The 17,955-nt window shown below is 42.4% G+C and overlaps 1 protein-coding gene across 1 annotated transcript in view; it reads left to right on the forward strand.

Moving 5' to 3' along the window:
* Otud7a (OTU deubiquitinase 7A) overlaps positions 1-17,955 on the forward strand; it is a 232,499-nt gene that overhangs the window by 122,386 nt on the left and 92,158 nt on the right. Inside the window, exon 3 of the mRNA XM_019209632.2 lies at positions 7,248-7,373. The gene's annotated coding sequence lies outside the window, so the exon portion shown is untranslated. The remainder of the gene's footprint in view (positions 1-7,247; positions 7,374-17,955) is intronic.

Consider the following 17,955-nt stretch of genomic DNA (forward strand, 5'->3'; position numbering starts at 1 on the left):
ACTTTGATTAAAAGGGATCATCAGAATGATTTTTCTGTTTTCCTAACTTTTTTGTTCTTCCGTTTCTGTAAAATTCCAGCTCATTTCTTTGGCCCATTTTTCTACTGAGTTGTTTATCTCTTCTCATTCAGTCTCAGAATTCTTTAAATATTCTGGGTACTGATTCTTGTTTGGTTATGTTTTGTAAATATCTTCTCCTACTTGTGGCTTTTTCTACTCACTTTCTTCGTGTTGCCTTTTCATGAGAAGCAGTTTGCAAGTGATATTAGTCATATTTATCAATCTTTTCCTTTGCAGCAGTCCTCGTTTTATCTTGTTTAAGAAATTCTTTCTTACTCCAAAGCTGTAAAATATCTCCTATAAATTCTTCTAAAATGTGTATAGCTTAGCCTTAAGGGCAGATTTTGCTTTTCTTGGTTTTTGGTTTTGGTTAAGGATTCAGAGGTGTCATTTCATTGTTTCCATATACCCAGTCAGCCGCCTTAGCTGTGTGCATCCTAAAGTCCATTCTGGTCTTTGAAATCACTGTGATAGACCGAGTGCCCATAGGGTGTATGCCATCTTTTGTTAGGTTTTCTAGTCTATCTTACTCCTCTGTCTTTATCTATGGTGTCTCAACTCCTGCCATCAAAATGAGGAGTACTTTATCTTCCTCCAGCTTTGCTCCTTTTCTTCAAGTGTGCATTCACCTTTGTGCTGTCAGGAAGTTTCAGAATTAACAGTGCGCACGCACACACACACACACACACACACACACACAGAGATCCCCCTTTTGAGATACTGAATGCAATTATGTTAAAATCTGTAGAAGTCTCCTAATTTTTCTCTTTTTATTTATATCTATCTCAATCCTTAATGAACCTTTATAATTTTCTCTGTAAGATTTTTGTGCATTTTTGTTGGATGCATGCCTATATGATTTATATTGATCTGATAATAAATGGCATTTTATTTCATTTTCTGAGTCTTTTATAGTTTATAAAAGCACAGTTGATTTTGTGTACTCACTTAGTTTCTTAAAGATTCTACAGAATTCTACTAATTTATCTCCAAGGTTATTGTCTATGTTTAAGTCATATTGTCCACAAATAATAACAAGGTTTTTCATTCCTTTTAACTTTTTATACCATTTATTTTAGTTAATTAATTATTTGTTAATTAATCAGCTTATTTATGTTGCCCTAAACCACTGGCCAAGACCTGATCTTGAAGGGAATGCACTCAGCATTACCCAACATTTCACTATTAACTATAAGATGTTACAATGTTTTTCAAAAGATCTTATATCAGGTTAAAGGACTTCCTCTCCATCCTACCTTGCTAGAATATATTGTAAGTTACCCTACTTGTCAGATTGTATCAATGCAAATCTTTTGAAATGTTCATGTAATGTTTCTCCTTTAATTTATGATGTGATAGACATAAGGTTAAATTAGTCTCACATAGTGACTTTTATCTTGTTGACTATCAATATTACTATATATTTTCTGCATTTTAGCACTCTACCAATGTAACTAATTTTATCCTCTTATTTTTAACTTTAGATTTTAAAGGCAGTCATTTGATTAATAACCCACATATGTGCTATTTTATTATTTTTGTAATTCACCTTTGCTGCTTGCATGTTGCCTTTTCGCGGTGGATTTCTTTTTCTTTTGAGTGTCTTCTCTATGAATTTTTCAAGAATCTATAGACAAATAATTTTCTAAGCCTGTGCCTATTTCTTTAGAAAGAATTTCACTGCCCATAAAATCCTCGGTTCCCAGTTATGTCCACCCTACTGCGCTCGTCTTTAAATGTATTTTTCCTTGAGTGATACGTGGTCAGTGGAAAAGCTTCAATCTGATTCTCACTCATTTGTTGGCCAACCTTAAAATTTTTTGCTGCGATGAATTACACAAAACAACATTTTATCGTTTTAATTAAGTGTACTTTCCAGTGGCATTAAGTCAATTCCCACTATTTTGCCCCCACCACCAGGGTCCCTCTCCAGAACCTTTTCATCTTCCCAAACTGAAACCCTATGCCTACTAAACACTCACCTGCCGTATTCCAGCCCCGCCAGCAAACAGAGCAGCCCCGTTCTGCTCTCTGTCTCTGAATGTAAGTGCCTCACCCACTGAGAAAGGCTCTGCGTAGAGAAACGATCGCACAGTCGTCACTGGCTGGCTGGCTGAGTTCGTGTAACGTCCCTCGGGTCTGTCCATGCATGCTAGCGCATGTCAGAACATCCTTCCTTTTGAGGCCTACTAATCCTCCCTTGTGTAACATATGTGTCATACTTTATTTATCCACGCATCTGTGGACACTTGTATTGTCTCCAGCTATTGACTGTTGTGAATAACTTGACTATGAACTCAGTTTCACAAATAAATGTTCATTTGAGTTTTACTTTCTTTGATTAATTTTATTGGTACATTTTAGGTATACAACATAATGACATTCATCCTTGGAAATTTGCGCCTTTACATGATGCATCTTGGTTCTTAGTTTTTCCCCACTCCCCTGCCCTCCCTTTCAACACCTCCACCCCTCCCGATCTACAAAGACTTTGGTTCCATTGTTTCATTTTCTCATATTAATTCCACTCCCTTCTTTCCTTTCCCCTGCCTCTCTCACTTCCCCTTTCCCTTTTAAGTTCTACTTTGAATTCTCTTGGGTGGTTATGTACTGAAAAGTCAAACTGCTACATCGTAAAGTAATTCAATGTTTAATTTTTTTACAGAAATATAAAAAATAGAACCACTGTTTTACTTAGAAGGTACATCACTTTACATTCCTATCAGCAATATATACAATGGGTTCCTAATTCCCTGCGGCCTTCCCCAACACTTGTTATTTTCTGGTGTGTGTGTGTGTGTGTGTGTGTGTGTGTGTGTGTGGTTTGCGCATGTGTGCGTGTGTTCTAAAATAATTAGCGCCCTAATGGGAATGAAGTACATTAATATCTCATTATTTGCATTTCCCTGGTGACTGTTTATGTTGAGCATTTTTAATGTGTCAATTGGCCATTTGTTTGTCTTCTTTGGAGAAATGGCTCTTCAACTGTTTACCCCATTTAAAAAACTGAGTTGTTCATCTTCTTGTTGAGTCATAGTTCCTTATATATTCTGAATATTATCAGGTATGTAACTTGCAAGTATTTTCTTTCATTGAGTAGGTTACTCTTTCATCCTGTGCATAGGGTCCTTTGAAGCATGAAAAGATTTTACTCTTGATAAAATCTATTTTATTTCTATTTTTTTGTTGTTGTTCATTCTTTGAGTGTTGTATCCAAGAAGTAACTTCCAAATTCAGTGAGGTGAAGTTTTCCCCCAGTATTTCTTTCTAAGAATTTTAGATTTTACATTTAGATCTTTGATCCATTTTGAGTACATTTTTGAACTTAGCATTAGCTAAGGGCCCACCTGTGTTCTTTGGAAGCTTGCTATCTAGTTTTCCCACCACCAGATGAAGACTGCCCTTTCCCCAAAATATGGAAACAAAGCTTTTGTAAATAAGGAGGACAAGCAGGGTTGAAGGGAGGGAAAGGGATTTGAGAAAAAGAAGAATCGAGATAGAAATTCCCTATGATGAATGAGATCCTTATGTATATCCGAAATGTATCAATAAAATTAATTTTTTAAAAAAGATTGCTATTTCCCCCATTGAGTGATCTTGGCACCCTTTTCCAAAATCACTTGGCCTTATGTATGACAAGTTATTTCTGGGTTCCCTTTTCTATCTCAGTGGTCTGTACTTGTCTTTATTCCTGTAATATACCATTCTGATTACCATAGCCTCATGATGTGTTTTAAAATCAGGAAATGTAAGACCTCCAACTTTTTTCAAGAACATTTGGCTGTTGATTTCCTTTGTCTTACATTTAATCTCTTCTGATTTTTACTTAAGAACTCAGAGTCAGGCATGGTGGCACACACCTGTAATCCCAGCACTCAGGAGGCTGAGGCAGGAGGATCACTGTGAGTTCAAGACCAGCCTGGGCTACATAGTGAGTTCCAGGTCAGTCTCAACTATATAGTGAGACCCTGTCTCAAAAAAAAAAAAAAAGAACTCAGAAAGTGTATTCCCTCAAGTCTCTTTGAAAGAGTTAATCCTAGAATCCTTTTAATAACATAAAAATCATTGGGAGAAACAAGTGATGTAAATTATCCAGGATCAACTAGCAAACACTAAGACACAACAATATGTTACAGTTACAGTGGACCCTCAAGTTACAATGGGCCTGAATGCAAACAACTTGGATTAGATTAGATTAATAGGAGATTCATCTGCCTCTTGTAACCTATAGTGTATACCCAGGTAAACATCCAGATCGCAGCTGTACTTAGAACCAGCCCATGGGAACCTGTCAAGTGCATAAGTCTAGGGTCCACTATAATAATAAGAAAGCTCCCAAGCTTGAAACAACTGTTAAAAGATGATTCTGAAGAAGGTAGAAACATGAACATCAAAAGCAATTTGGAATTAACATTTTAAATGATTCCAATAAAACATAGCAAACAGCACAGGAAGAGAAGGGAACTAAATTGAAAAATGGACTTTATCCTGTGTAGAAATTATAGGAGAAATATGTATATTCTAAATTTGGATAGAAAAGATGAACATACATATGTATTTTATAAATTTAAGAGAATTAAGTGAAGAAAAATAAAATACAGCTTCTGAGGATTGCTAAGAGGAAAAATAAGGTCAACTAAGTCAGTAAAATATGTCAAGGAAACAACAAAGGATAACTTGAGAAGAAAACATAAAATAAGGTGACTCGCAAAGTTCCAAATATACCCGTCATCCCACTACTCTACTCCTACATCCTGCCAAGACAAGATGGAAGCTGGTTAAATTCCCCAGCTAAAGAATATAGATTCTGAAACTGAGTAAAGCATTACATTAGCCCTATAAGGTACTAGATGAGACACAGTTGAAATAAAATGACCTAAAAAGGTAAAAGTATAAAAAGAATAGACAAGAGTAGAAATACAGCATAAGCGGAGTACAACGCCAACAGCAAAGTGGAACCCAAGATGGGAAGATTTCCAGAGGGGCCAGACATGTTGATGTGAGGCACACACCCCCCGAAGACAGTGACCACACTAGCTTTGAGACAGCAACGTGGACCCGCTGTGCTTCTGCAGATGCACAATTTGTTCTGCTGGGAAGGGCCGAGGGAAGCCTGCCAGTCCCTGCTGCCCTCTGTCTCCTAGAGAGATGGTTGGTGCCTCCCTCAGTCGGGGGCGCACGTGGCTGGGTGTGCTGCAGACCGGAGGGTCCTGGGCACTGTACATGGGAAGGCAGGTTCCACCCTAGATGGTGAAGTCCGAGCGGGATGCAGCCCAGACAGGTCGTAAAAAAAAAAAAAAAAAAGAACTCAGAAAGTGTATTCCCTCAAGTCTCTTTGAAAGAGTTAATCCTAGAATCCTTTTAATAACATAAAAATCATTGGGAGAAACAAGTGATGTAAATTATCCAGGATCAACTAGCAAACACTAAGACACAACAATATGTTACAGTTACAGTGGACCCTCAAGTTACAATGGGCCTGAATGCAAACAACTTGGATTAGATTAGATTAATAGGAGATTCATCTGCCTCTTGTAACCTATAGTGTATACCCAGGTAAACATCCAGATCGCAGCTGTACTTAGAACCAGCCCATGGGAACCTGTCAAGTGCATAAGTCTAGGGTCCACTATAATAATAAGAAAGCTCCCAAGCTTGAAACAACTGTTAAAAGATGATTCTGAAGAAGGTAGAAACATGAACATCAAAAGCAATTTGGAATTAACATTTTAAATGATTCCAATAAAACATAGCAAACAGCACAGGAAGAGAAGGGAACTAAATTGAAAAATGGACTTTATCCTGTGTAGAAATTATAGGAGAAATATGTATATTCTAAATTTGGATAGAAAAGATGAACATACATATGTATTTTATAAATTTAAGAGAATTAAGTGAAGAAAAATAAAATACAGCTTCTGAGGATTGCTAAGAGGAAAAATAAGGTCAACTAAGTCAGTAAAATATGTCAAGGAAACAACAAAGGATAACTTGAGAAGAAAACATAAAATAAGGTGACTCGCAAAGTTCCAAATATACCCGTCATCCCACTACTCTACTCCTACATCCTGCCAAGACAAGATGGAAGCTGGTTAAATTCCCCAGCTAAAGAATATAGATTCTGAAACTGAGTAAAGCATTACATTAGCCCTATAAGGTACTAGATGAGACACAGTTGAAATAAAATGACCTAAAAAGGTAAAAGTATAAAAAGAATAGACAAGAGTAGAAATACAGCATAAGCGGAGTACAACGCCAACAGCAAAGTGGAACCCAAGATGGGAAGATTTCCAGAGGGGCCAGACATGTTGATGTGAGGCACACACCCCCCGAAGACAGTGACCACACTAGCTTTGAGACAGCAACGTGGACCCGCTGTGCTTCTGCAGATGCACAATTTGTTCTGCTGGGAAGGGCCGAGGGAAGCCTGCCAGTCCCTGCTGCCCTCTGTCTCCTAGAGAGATGGTTGGTGCCTCCCTCAGTCGGGGGCGCACGTGGCTGGGTGTGCTGCAGACCGGAGGGTCCTGGGCACTGTACATGGGAAGGCAGGTTCCACCCTAGATGGTGAAGTCCGAGCGGGATGCAGCCCAGACAGGTCGCTGACCACGCTGAGCCACTAGTCAGACAGGACCCAAAGTCTGCAAGAAGAGCTGCCAGCAGACGTGCAGTCTGCGAGGGTCTCCAGGTCAGGAGGCTGCTGCTCACCACACTGAGGCACAGTGCACAGGGACTTGGTGCGATCAGCCTTGTGACCCCAGATCCCCTCAGGGACCCACACCTCGGTCCCAGCAGTGTGACTGGAGCACACTGCCCACTCGTGAGTTTCCAGGGGGTCCCTCGGCCCTTCTCCAGGAATCTCCCAAGTCAGGATTGGGTTTCCTGGGCCCCTGTGGGAACCCTGCTTCCCCTGCATTGGCAGCTCCTTGGGGTTCTGACCCATCGCCGCCTTTCTGAAGCCTACTCAGAGAAAACTTTTTTAAATGACTCCAGCATTTGTTTAAAAATTAAAGGTTGAGATGGCATGTGGGAGTAGAATTCACTATCTGGATCATTTCGTGGTATATTTCATGTTTAAAATTATTTTTAAATTTTAAAAAAATTCACATTTCATTTTTTAAATAGAAAAAAAAAAACACTTCTGATATTGAAATTTCAAATTCTCACTTCCGACCTCTTGTCTTTTCCAGACTTCTAGAGGCTGCGCTCTTACACCGTCGACTTCAGCAAAAATGGGCCACTTCCATCAGAGACCGAGCGGTGCTGGCCCAAATGCCTGACTGCCACTCACCTCCAGAGATACAGGTGACTGAGAGGTAAGTGCTGTGGGAGAGCAGTGGGTGCTGTCCACGTCTCCCACAGGGAGCCCATGGTGGTTCTGAGAACAGAGGGAAACGAGGCCTCAGCCCCTATAAAGAAAGTGTTATCTGGAGCTGGGATTTAGCTCAGTGGTTCCAGCGCTTGCCTTGCAGATGCAAGGTCCCAAGTTCAATCCCTGGTACCAAAAAAAAAAAAAAGAACAAGAAGAAAGAGTTATCTGCCCGCCACAGCCCACTGAGAAGGGACTAGGAACTGTATTTCACATTGCATTAGAATTTGAGTTTGGAGTGTTAGGCCTTCCTGTGAATAGGAACACGGCCCTAGGAGTTGACAAGTGATTCCATCCACACTAGTGCAGTTTACTTTGTAACTCTCGTCGGAACTATGATTGGTTGCTGAAGTGTCGTGAGAATAATGCAGGTGAAATAAAAATGGTCTCATCACTTCAGCACATTAATCATTTTAGTTTTTAATGTTTCCTCTCAGTGTTTGTCCAAAAATGCTGTTCCTTTCTAGTTGACGTCCTAGCAAGTTGCCTTACAACTCTTGGAGCAAACATTTTTCAGTAGCCTTTCTGCCTAATTTTTTATTAGGAAACACTTCAAATCTACAGAAAAGCTGAAAGACTCAAGTACAAATTCATATACTTCTTACTCAGATTTAGCAGCTGTTTATGCACAGAGAGAGGCTGTAATGTGTGTGTATGTCACCCGAGTATGTATATATGGGTATTCTCAGTTATTTTGTCAGAGACATTGGAAAGTGAATTGCAGACATCGTAACATACTTCGGCATGGATCTCCTGAGGATACAGCCATCCTCTAGAAAGCTAGACTGTTATTACTTTGAAACATAGCATTGGTAGAGAAATATTATCCAGACATTGTCCCTATTCAGACAACTTTAGCTGTCCTGAAAATAGTCATCATAGTGCTTTTCCCTGTCTGGCATGCAATTAGGTGCCATGCACTGAATTTAATTATATCTGTTTCATTCTAAACCAAACCCCTGCTTTTGTTTGTGTCTTTCGTGGGTGAGTGTGTGTGTGTGTGTGTGTGTGTGCACACGTGCGTGTGATATCAAAGCCGGGACTTGTGGTAGCAGACACTCTGCCACTGAGTGCCACCTTCACTGAACCAGACCTTCTTAATTTCTTTATTTCGAGACAGAGTCTTGCTAAGTTGCCAAGTTGCCCAGGCAGCACTCATGCCACCACACCCAGCTCCATGTAGTTTTTTTTTTTTTAAGAATCTAAGCCACTTGGTTTATAGAGTGCTTCACGAATGGATTTGTCTGATGGTTCCCTCACACTTGGATTTAAATAAACATCTCCTTTGCTTTCCACATCAGTGGTGCACCGTGTCCTCTGGCCTGTTCATCCTCGGTGAATGTGGTGACTGCCAGAGCTTCTCTTTACAAAGTCACCTCTTTATTCCTTCTGATTAGTAACTAGTTGGTGGGGTGAACTTGGGGACCCTCAGAGCGTTCTCTTCTGTGGCTAATTTGCATCTGGTGGTTTGCTGTATTGTGATTTTTCACTCACCAGCTCACAGGGTGTCGGACTTTCTCTCCTTGTCACACAGTCCTTCATTTTTCAAATTTTCTGTGGCTGTGAGATCTCCCCACAAGGGAGTGTATCCAGACAGACAAGAGCAGGACTCTGAAATTAGACTGTCTAGGATTCATCTCTTCTCTGACCTACACGCATGCCGGTGACCGTGAGCAGATACTTCACCTCAAAAGCCTTCAGCCTCCTGAAAATGAGGAGACTCAAAATGACCCTTTTGCAAGGCGTCCTGGTGCAGGCTGGAGCCTGGGCTTGGCCCTGACGAGGACCCGCTGGTGACTGTTATTGGATGCAGGAGGATGGGCTGAAAGTAACTCAGATGCTGCTTTACCCTCAGATACTTTACAAGACCCTTGGCAAAGATGCTGGTTAGTCAGAATGCCAAGGCAGAGGTCCACCATGATCAAAATGATCCCATTTTAAAGTTACTGTGTATGTGGGGGTAGGAGAGCGCTGGGGTTTGAACCCAGGGACTTCACACTGAACTACATCCCTAGCGCTTTATACATTTTTTTGAGACAGAGGCTCGAATGGCTGAGTTGCCCAGGTGGGCTTGAAATTGTGATCCTGGTGTGTCGGGCCCTGAGTGCGGGGATGATAGGTGTGTACCAGGCCCAGCTCGAGTTTCCACTTAGGAGGATTGCGAAGGAAGCAGAGTCTCCGGGGTGGGAAACACTCGTCCCTGGAGTGACCTGAGGAAGGTGCTGCCATTCTGGTCATTTTTGACTCTCGTGATATCTTAGCTCCTTCCACTCCCTGCGCCTAGGGCTCCCTGGTCTGCCGCCTTCCAGTCTCCAGTGATCACCTGGAGTTTTGTTTGAATTCTGCTAGCTATCTTTCTGTTTGAACGAAGTCACTTTGACTTTACATGTACTCTATGGGCAAGGAGTGAATCTTACTTGAGAATGTTTGGAAATTTTAACTAAGTTTTGGTAAAAACCAATTTTAATTTGAACAGTTTGTCAAAGCAAGGGTTAGTTTAGAAATTGCATACAACTGTGGATTAGATAGAGAGTCTTAAAAATGTGATTGTGCTTGATAAATGTATTCATATCCTACGAATGCTTTCGCTGAGAAGTTTACCTGCCTGGTTTTCTTCCCTATAAGTAGGAAAAGTAGACAAGGGCCGATGTCCACAAAGAACCGCAGCAGTGTTCACTCTCTCTGCTTGTGTCTCACTGGGCTCACCTGGGGGTGGCCCTGTGTGTGCTACCCGTCCCCCTGCCCCTGGGGTGACCCGTCCGCTTGTGGTCCCCAGAGCAAAGGATGTGCCCCACACACCCAGAGGGCCTCAGTGCCAGGCGTCGCGGAAGTCTCCCTGCCAACTCTGCCTTCCTACCAGCAGTTGTTTATCTTCCTGGCCCCGTGATCCACCCCTTGGGGATGGCTCTGTGCCGTTTTTATTTTTCCGGTTGCAAGCACAACACAGAAGTTGACGAGATGCCTTAAGCACAGTTAAAAAGCATGCCACTGGTCTGGCATAAACACGCTGTAGCCTCCCGATGTCCCCTCCTGCGTGGCCGTGCTCTGTGTGACAGCAAGACCTGCAACTCGCTCTCGCGGAGCAGAAGTGATGGGCTGTCTCTCCCGGAATCAGCGCACGCTGCCTGGGCTTTCCCTTGGCCACACTCACTCTGCCTCTCCTCGGGTGACCGTTCCGATGGAGCCGCTGTCGCTCTGCGGTTGGCCCTGTGCAGGGGCTCATGTGGCAGGGAGCTTGAGCTGTCAGTTCAGCGGCCATCAGAACGGTCCTGCCAGTGCTCACGTAAGGAGCCTGGAAGAGGACGCTTCCTCAGTTGGCCTTCAGACGAGACCGCAGCCCCAGCCAGCGTTTGGATTATAACTGGGCACGGCGGCTCACACCTGTACTCCCAGCTCTCCGGGAAGCTGAGGCACAAGCACCACAGGTGTGAGCCCACCCTGGCAACTTAGCAAATGAGTAACTTAGTGAGACCCTGTCTTGAAATTTTAAAAAAGGGCTGGAATATGGCTCAGTGTGAAGGCCCTGGCTTGATCCGTGGTGTTAGAGCCTCGGGAGTGACCCTTAACCAGATACCCAGCTAAGCTGCCGTGTGACACCTGCCCTACATAAACTGTTGTCGGTATGGGTTGTTTGAAGTTCTTCCATTTTGGAGTAATTCGCTTCCCAGCTCCAGGCAGCCAATGTAGCGTCCATGCAGTTATCGTGTGGCTTCCCCTTGAAAATGAGCCTTCAGCAGAGCTCACATTTGTCTCTTTTGCTGCTTCTCTTCTCTTCTTTCTTCCCCCTCTCTCCTCCCTTTACCCTGTTATTAATCTCCCTGGCTTAATTCCTGTTCCGTTTCAGTTCCCTGTCCCCACAGCTGCGAGGCATCCTTGACATTGATTAGAGAGGCAGAAGTCAGAGGGAGCGTGCAAGTGGGGACAGAGTGCCATTCAGAAGAAATACTCCACCCTTGGCAAAGGGCAGAGAGCTTTCTTGGTTGGAATCAATCGCTTCAGACTTGCAGAAATGATTTCCTCCAGGGCTGCAGGGCTGCCGATTTGGTCTCGAGCCAAGGACCAGTGTCTGAGAGAAATTGGTTTCTCCATTCTTTTCTCAAGGGAGTACGGACAAATACATTTTCTGCTTAAAATGCAGTTTCTTGACTTGAATAGTGGGGCCCATACATTTGGGCTTCCTATTTACCAGTTGCAATACAGAAACAAGCTTTTAAGAGTTATGAGTTCCCTTGCTATGACACAAAGATTGCCAAAAGCAAATCTTCCAAAGGAATGAAGCTCCGAAAGTTTTTATTAGATTTTCCAGGTTATTAGCTTAATAATGCTTTTGAAAAAGGATACGTTGATAATAGCATCAGCAGTGGTAGTGATGCCCCCTCCATACCAGGCACTGTGCTGTGCCTTGGCCTGTGAGACAGGAAGTGCTGTCCTCATCCCCAGGATGAGACAGTGAGAAACCGAAAGTAGGCAAAATTGTTTGTAGCTTTTCATGAATGCCTGTGTAGGTTTTTATTTATATAAATGTTTCTACTGATCAAAAGTGAAAATCCACATAACTAGAAAATAAAACAGTAGATAACCTGTTCCTTCATAAAGGTGCCAGAGTGTTATAGAAACCTTGATGGGCTCTAAAACAGCCATCTATCTTGATGTTACCTAATTGAGATAGTCAGACTTAACCACGATGATCGATGTCTTTCTTCTTTTTATTTGTTTGTTTGTTTGTTTGTGCAAACTGGCTTGTTCTGCTTGGAGAGATAGAACACTGGACTTCACCAGTCACTCACATGCAAACATTCAACTAAGAGTGCTCTAGTAAAAAGCTCCAAAGCTGAAATTCTCTTATGCTTGTGAAATTTCGATACTTTCTTTTAAAATGGAAAATGGCTATTTCATCTACTCCGTCAGTGGGCTGGAGATTTATTGGTGCCCCTAACTGTCCTTCCCTCTGAAACCTCTACTCAGCTTCCCTCAGAGACCCTCCCCTGCTTCCCCCACAACACACGCCCGGACACACCACACACGGGTGCTTGCACATGCACTTGCTTGCACGTGGGTAGCTGACCATGCACACAGGTGACTCATTTAGAGTCAGTTTTATATATGCTTTGAGATATAGTTTGAAATTGTTTTATTTTTTAATAGAAGTGTCTGTTCCCACACCATTTGTTGAAAATCCTGTCTTGTCTTTATTGGATCGCCTTTGTAAAAAAAAAAAAAAAATCAGTGGTCTCTTTTCTGCTCCATTGAAACAAGTCTGTTCTTTCACCGGTATTTTACTGCACCATCCCCAGTATGCTTAAACCACATTGTAAAGTTGGGTAGCAGAAGTCCTCCAACTTTCTTCTTTCTCAGCATTGTCTTCGCATATAAATGTTAGAGTCGGCCTTAATGGTGTCTGTAAAGAATCTTGCTGGGATGTTGACTAAGATTGCATTGAATTCATAAATCAGCAAGAGGCTAATTGACCTCGTAACTGTGTTATGGCTTCCAATCTGGGAAAACAGTCTGTAAAATCTATCTAGTTGTTTAGGACGTATTTGGTCTCTCGTGTCTGAATTTTGTAAACTTGCAGTTCTAACTTCTGGAGTGTGTTCCTTGCTCTGTTGTTCTCAAGGTCTATACATACCCTGTCCCCTCTGTCTTATGGCACTGTTGCCACTGCCTGTCCCCACCCCCCAGTGGAACCCAGCACTCTACTTCTTTGAAAACTTTCCTGTTCTACTGTGGTTTGCAGGAGCGATATCACTTTCTCAGAGCCCCTTACTTTCTCCTCTGCTCCTGCTTAAGGTGTGTCCCTTCCCAGGCGTTTCTACACCAGTCAGTTTCTCTTACAGCACTAAGCAGCAGGTAGAGTAACTGCTTCTTTAATTGATTCAGAGCACCCGCCTGGATATTCCTAGAAGGCAGAGACCATGCCTGATTTGGGGTTTGGTATCCTTGACACATTTATTCTAGGAATAAAAAAATAAAGGACTAAAGGGAAACAAACTAACAGCTACTAAGACTCGTCTCTACGTCAAGCACTGTGACAGAGTAGCACTACATAGATTGACAGAGGAATCGTTTCTAGACAGTAGTTTCCTCAGTATAGCAGGTGTCTCTGCTGGATATTTCTGTGTGCGTGAGTTTCTTTTTCCTTTAGTGTGAGTCATACTGTAATATGTGCATATTCTCAACTGCCTTGCGGAAGGTTTAATTTTGGCACCTACAGTATAGTTCATATTTTGGATGGACAGCACTTGGTTTGGCCACTTGCATATTGATAATATTTTTATATATGTCTAGCTATGCTGCACAGAACTCCCTCAGACTTACTTCTCTGTGCTTGTGTCCTAGGTGCCCTCAGAGGGACAAAATTGTAGACCTACGGGAATGCACAGTAAAAAATACATTAAATACTGAAAAAATGCCCCCAGTGTTGACCTCAGCGATACCCCAGAATCCTCCCAGTAGCAGTGTTACAAAGTACCTGTTTTATGTCACTGAGACTTGGTGTTCACAGACATTTATTCTACCAGTCCAATGAGAGGCAGTGTCTGGGCATAGCTAATGACTGTCTTGTGTTTTAATTTATACTCCCTTCGTTATTACTGGTTGATTTTCTGTTCATTTGTTGATTGGTCATTTGCATTTCTTGTACATTGCCCATTCATACGATTGGCTGATTTTCTTGGTCTGTATGCCATCTTGTTTTGGGGAGTATTCATCATGTCTTCTCAATGCCAATCCCTCCTTCATTGTATAATTTCCGTAATCTTTTCCCAGTTTCTTAATGGTGACGTTTTCACTATATTCTTGTCATTCGTGTTTATTTTCTTTGTTTTTTGGTCTTATCAGTTTTATCAAATTTTACTGAGCTTTTGAGTTTTTGTCTTCAGAGTGCCTTCCACTTTGGTCCATGCCAGCTAAATACTCAAATGCTCATCCCTCCGATTCTTGGTGCTTTTGCACAGCACAGCTTTGTGTCTTGCCATGTACTAGCCAGATGTCAACAAGGAGAGCTTGACTTCTCATGCTCATTTCCACACCCACCCCTTCCTTGCAGCCCAGGCTCTGCCATGCCTGGCATCCGGGATCCTCCATGAAACCCTCCGCAGTGAGCTAGCAGATGCTAGATCAGATCAGAGAGGAGCAGGGACTCGCCTCGCTTCCACGGCACATCCCGCCAGCCTGGAGCTTCGTCACATGGTCGCATCCACCAGCAGGGGAGATGGGCCGTGTGATCTAGACTGCAGGGAGGGGCTGTGGCCCATCCCAGGGTCTCCAGCATGCTGCCCCGCGTCGGTCACAAATATGTGCACCTCCACTTTTCCTTCTGTTTCTCTCAGAATTTTACTTGTTACCTAATGGAGGATGAGAGTTAAGCAGTAGTTTTATTTCTCATTCATTCCCTATGGGTCAGTGGTTCGATAAAAGGAATCCAATTTTATGTTTTTCCAAATGGATCGCCACCTTGTTTATAGGATGGGCTTTTCCCCATGGGACTCCCATCAGTTTGGGATTTTCCTTATTTACCATTCAGGCAGCTCACAGTGCTCACAACCTCAGTGACAACAGAGTGGACCAGAGGGGCTTTGCTGAAAGCTTGTATTTCTTCCTAACAGTCTGGAGTTTGTGCTGGCATTGAGGTAGCTGTTTAGTGATGTCAGGCAGCATCTTTGAAATTCCTTCATCGTTTCCCTCCTGGTCACAGGCTAGTAGAGCTTTTTGTCACATCACTTCAGGTGGGGGAGATATATGAGGATTCTCCATGTCAGGATTCGTATGTCCCCTTCATCTCTTCGGAAAGCAAAACATTTGGCCCAGGTCGCCTAGCAGATCACCTCTTGCAGTTTGGAGACTCGTGGAAGGAGAAGAACTGAACACAGGGATACTTTTGGTTGCAAGAAAAATTGATAGAGCAAAGATCAGACTTCGTTACGAGTCCTGACCTACTGCATGGGGCTTGAGTGTGCTGCAGCCATGAACAAAAGCAAATATCAGGTAACAAGGAAGGGAATGGTCGTAGGAAATTGAGAATATCGGCCATGATCATACACAAACTCAGTCCCAGTCTCTCAGTCTCTGTCTCTGTCTGTCTCTCTGTCTCTCTCTCTCTCTCTCCCTCCCCCTCCCCTCCCCCTCTCTCTCCCCATCCTATGCCTTCCCTCTTCTCCCCAGTGGTTCTGTCCCTACCACTGCTTGCTTTATTCAACTTCATATGTGCTGAAGGAGAAACTTCTTATCTTGGAATATATTACTTATCCTAAGTTCTAGGATTGTTTTCCACAGAAAAATTGTGTGGTGATTGCACTCAGTGTATTATAAATATGAGAAGGATTGGCGTGTTTAAAATGCAGTCTTCTCATCAACTTGTTTAAGTTCTTTCCCCCACCTTGATACTGGAAATCGAACTCGGGCCCTTGTGAAGCAGGTGGCAGAACCACTGAGCCAAATCCCAGGCCCTTTAAGTTCTCTTTTTATACCTCAATGAAGATTAATTGTTTTCTGCAAAAGAACAAAATAAAAGTGTCTCTTGTTTTTGTGTATTTCCCCCAGTTGATTGACAGGATATTCTTTTGGTGTTGGCTACGTCTTTTGGTGTTAGTGTTAGATCATTCTTATTGTTTTTAAAATGCTCCATTAGCTAACATTATTATGTAGGAAAGGTATTGATTTTTGCATTTTGATCTTGTTCCAGTTATTTAAATTTTTCACTTGTCCTAAAAGTAATGACCTTGTTCTGAGCCTTAATGAAAGTAACTCTAAAGTTTTCTTTATTAGGATTGGTCATTCCTGTGAGTTTGGGGTCCATACACTTTAGCAAATAAAAAGAGATTCTTTCTATTCCTGGTTTGTCCAAACTGGTAGAAAGAGCAGATGTGAACTTTGGCATCTTTTGGGATGACCATGTGGTTTTTCTCATGCATTTGTTAGTGTAGTGTATGGGCATTAGAACTATGTTTGGCCGTTGATAACAGAGGAGAAATAACAGAAGATTTAGTAAAAGGGGGATTATTTCTCTCTCATGAGAGTCTAGAGTGAAGCACCCGAGATGACTTTGCATCCCACAAACTCATCACCCCTTCTGCCACCAGGGATCCAAGACAGTCGCTTCATATCCGGGCTTTCTTTGTATTTTTACATAATTTTCTATAATTTAGATGCATTTGTTCATCTTCCATTTTAAGTTTTACATTTACTTATAAATGATATTACCCTTAGAGTTTGTTCTGATGCTTTTCTAGTGTTGACCTCTGAATCGTTCTACTTTCATCTATCAACGAGACATAGGTTCAAATAATTGACTTAATTGGTTTGAGCAAATAGGTATTATGTGAAAAAAAATAATAGAAGTCCAAAGTTGGGCTAAGGCTGGTGCAGATGTTTGGGGGATGTCCTCAAGGGAACGCTCCTTCCAGCGGTCAGTGTTGTGTCCCCTGCCTTAAAAACATCACTGTCCCAGGGGATAGGGCACCTGCAAGTATCATTCACTTGCTTAAGACAGGAAGAAGGGAGAAGCATGTGAAAGAGAGATTTCCAGGCCAGTCTGTCCCCTTCCATTGGGTTAGTGAATACTTTCCCATAAAACAGTTCCAGACAACCTAGGTTTAAAAGAAGCACGCATCAGAATAAAAACAAGAGCAAATGAATTCGATGCCACAAAAATATCTAGGTGGGGAGTATAACTCAGTGATAGAGCACTCATCTAGCAAGTGCAAGAACAGGTCTTCACTCCCTAGCACAAGAAAAAAATTGTTTAAAGGGGAGAAGAGAGAAGGAAGGGAAAGAAAAATAAAGGAAAGGGGGGAAAACAAAAAACCTCATTGTACCTTTAGCCTTCTTTTCTTCATTCTGCCAGGCAGGGAAAACTATTCTTTCTTGCATTCTGATCGATGTGTTTGTAGACATCATTACCATATTTAATCTAATCCAAATAGAATGATGGCTGTTTTCATGTCTACCCATCAGAATGGAGTAGAAAGTTGAGTTTGGAGTTTTTGTTTCCCATTTGTTCATTTGCTCGACATTCTCATTTAGCATGTAGTGTACTCAGACTCGTGGTGATCGTGCAAATAGAGCACGAGCCCTGACCTGCAGGAAACCCTCAGATAGGCAGGCCAGGGGCAGCGGGCCAGTTCTCAAGGTGCTCCTCCGCCTGTCACAGTGACAGCAGTGGGCTGTGAAGAGACCTAGATCCTCTGAATAGTTTTTCTGGTAGGAAAAGTGTCTTTCCCTGGATAAAGAGCTGAATAAAATGAAATCATTTTATGACCATGATTAAGGAGTTCTTTGGCTCTTTCAGCACCCTTGGAGAGGCTACGCTGGTCTGATTCAGACACATATTTTATGCCAGTGTAACAGCTAGATTTGCGAGCCTGAAGAATAAAAGCATAAATCTTTTAAAGCAAGGGTGTCTTGCACATGTTCCAGAGTTGGGGATTTGGCATGGTGCAGGAAAGCTCGGCTGTGGCGTGTCGGTGAAGGCCCTGGCACCTGGAAAGTGACCCTTCCAGCATTGGGACATGCCGGACTTACAAGGCTGT

This window comes from Fukomys damarensis, unplaced genomic scaffold (assembly GCF_012274545.1).
Source record: "Fukomys damarensis isolate Sample0158 unplaced genomic scaffold, DMR_v1.0_HiC HiC_scaffold_7, whole genome shotgun sequence".
NCBI lineage: Eukaryota > Metazoa > Chordata > Mammalia > Rodentia > Bathyergidae > Fukomys > Fukomys damarensis.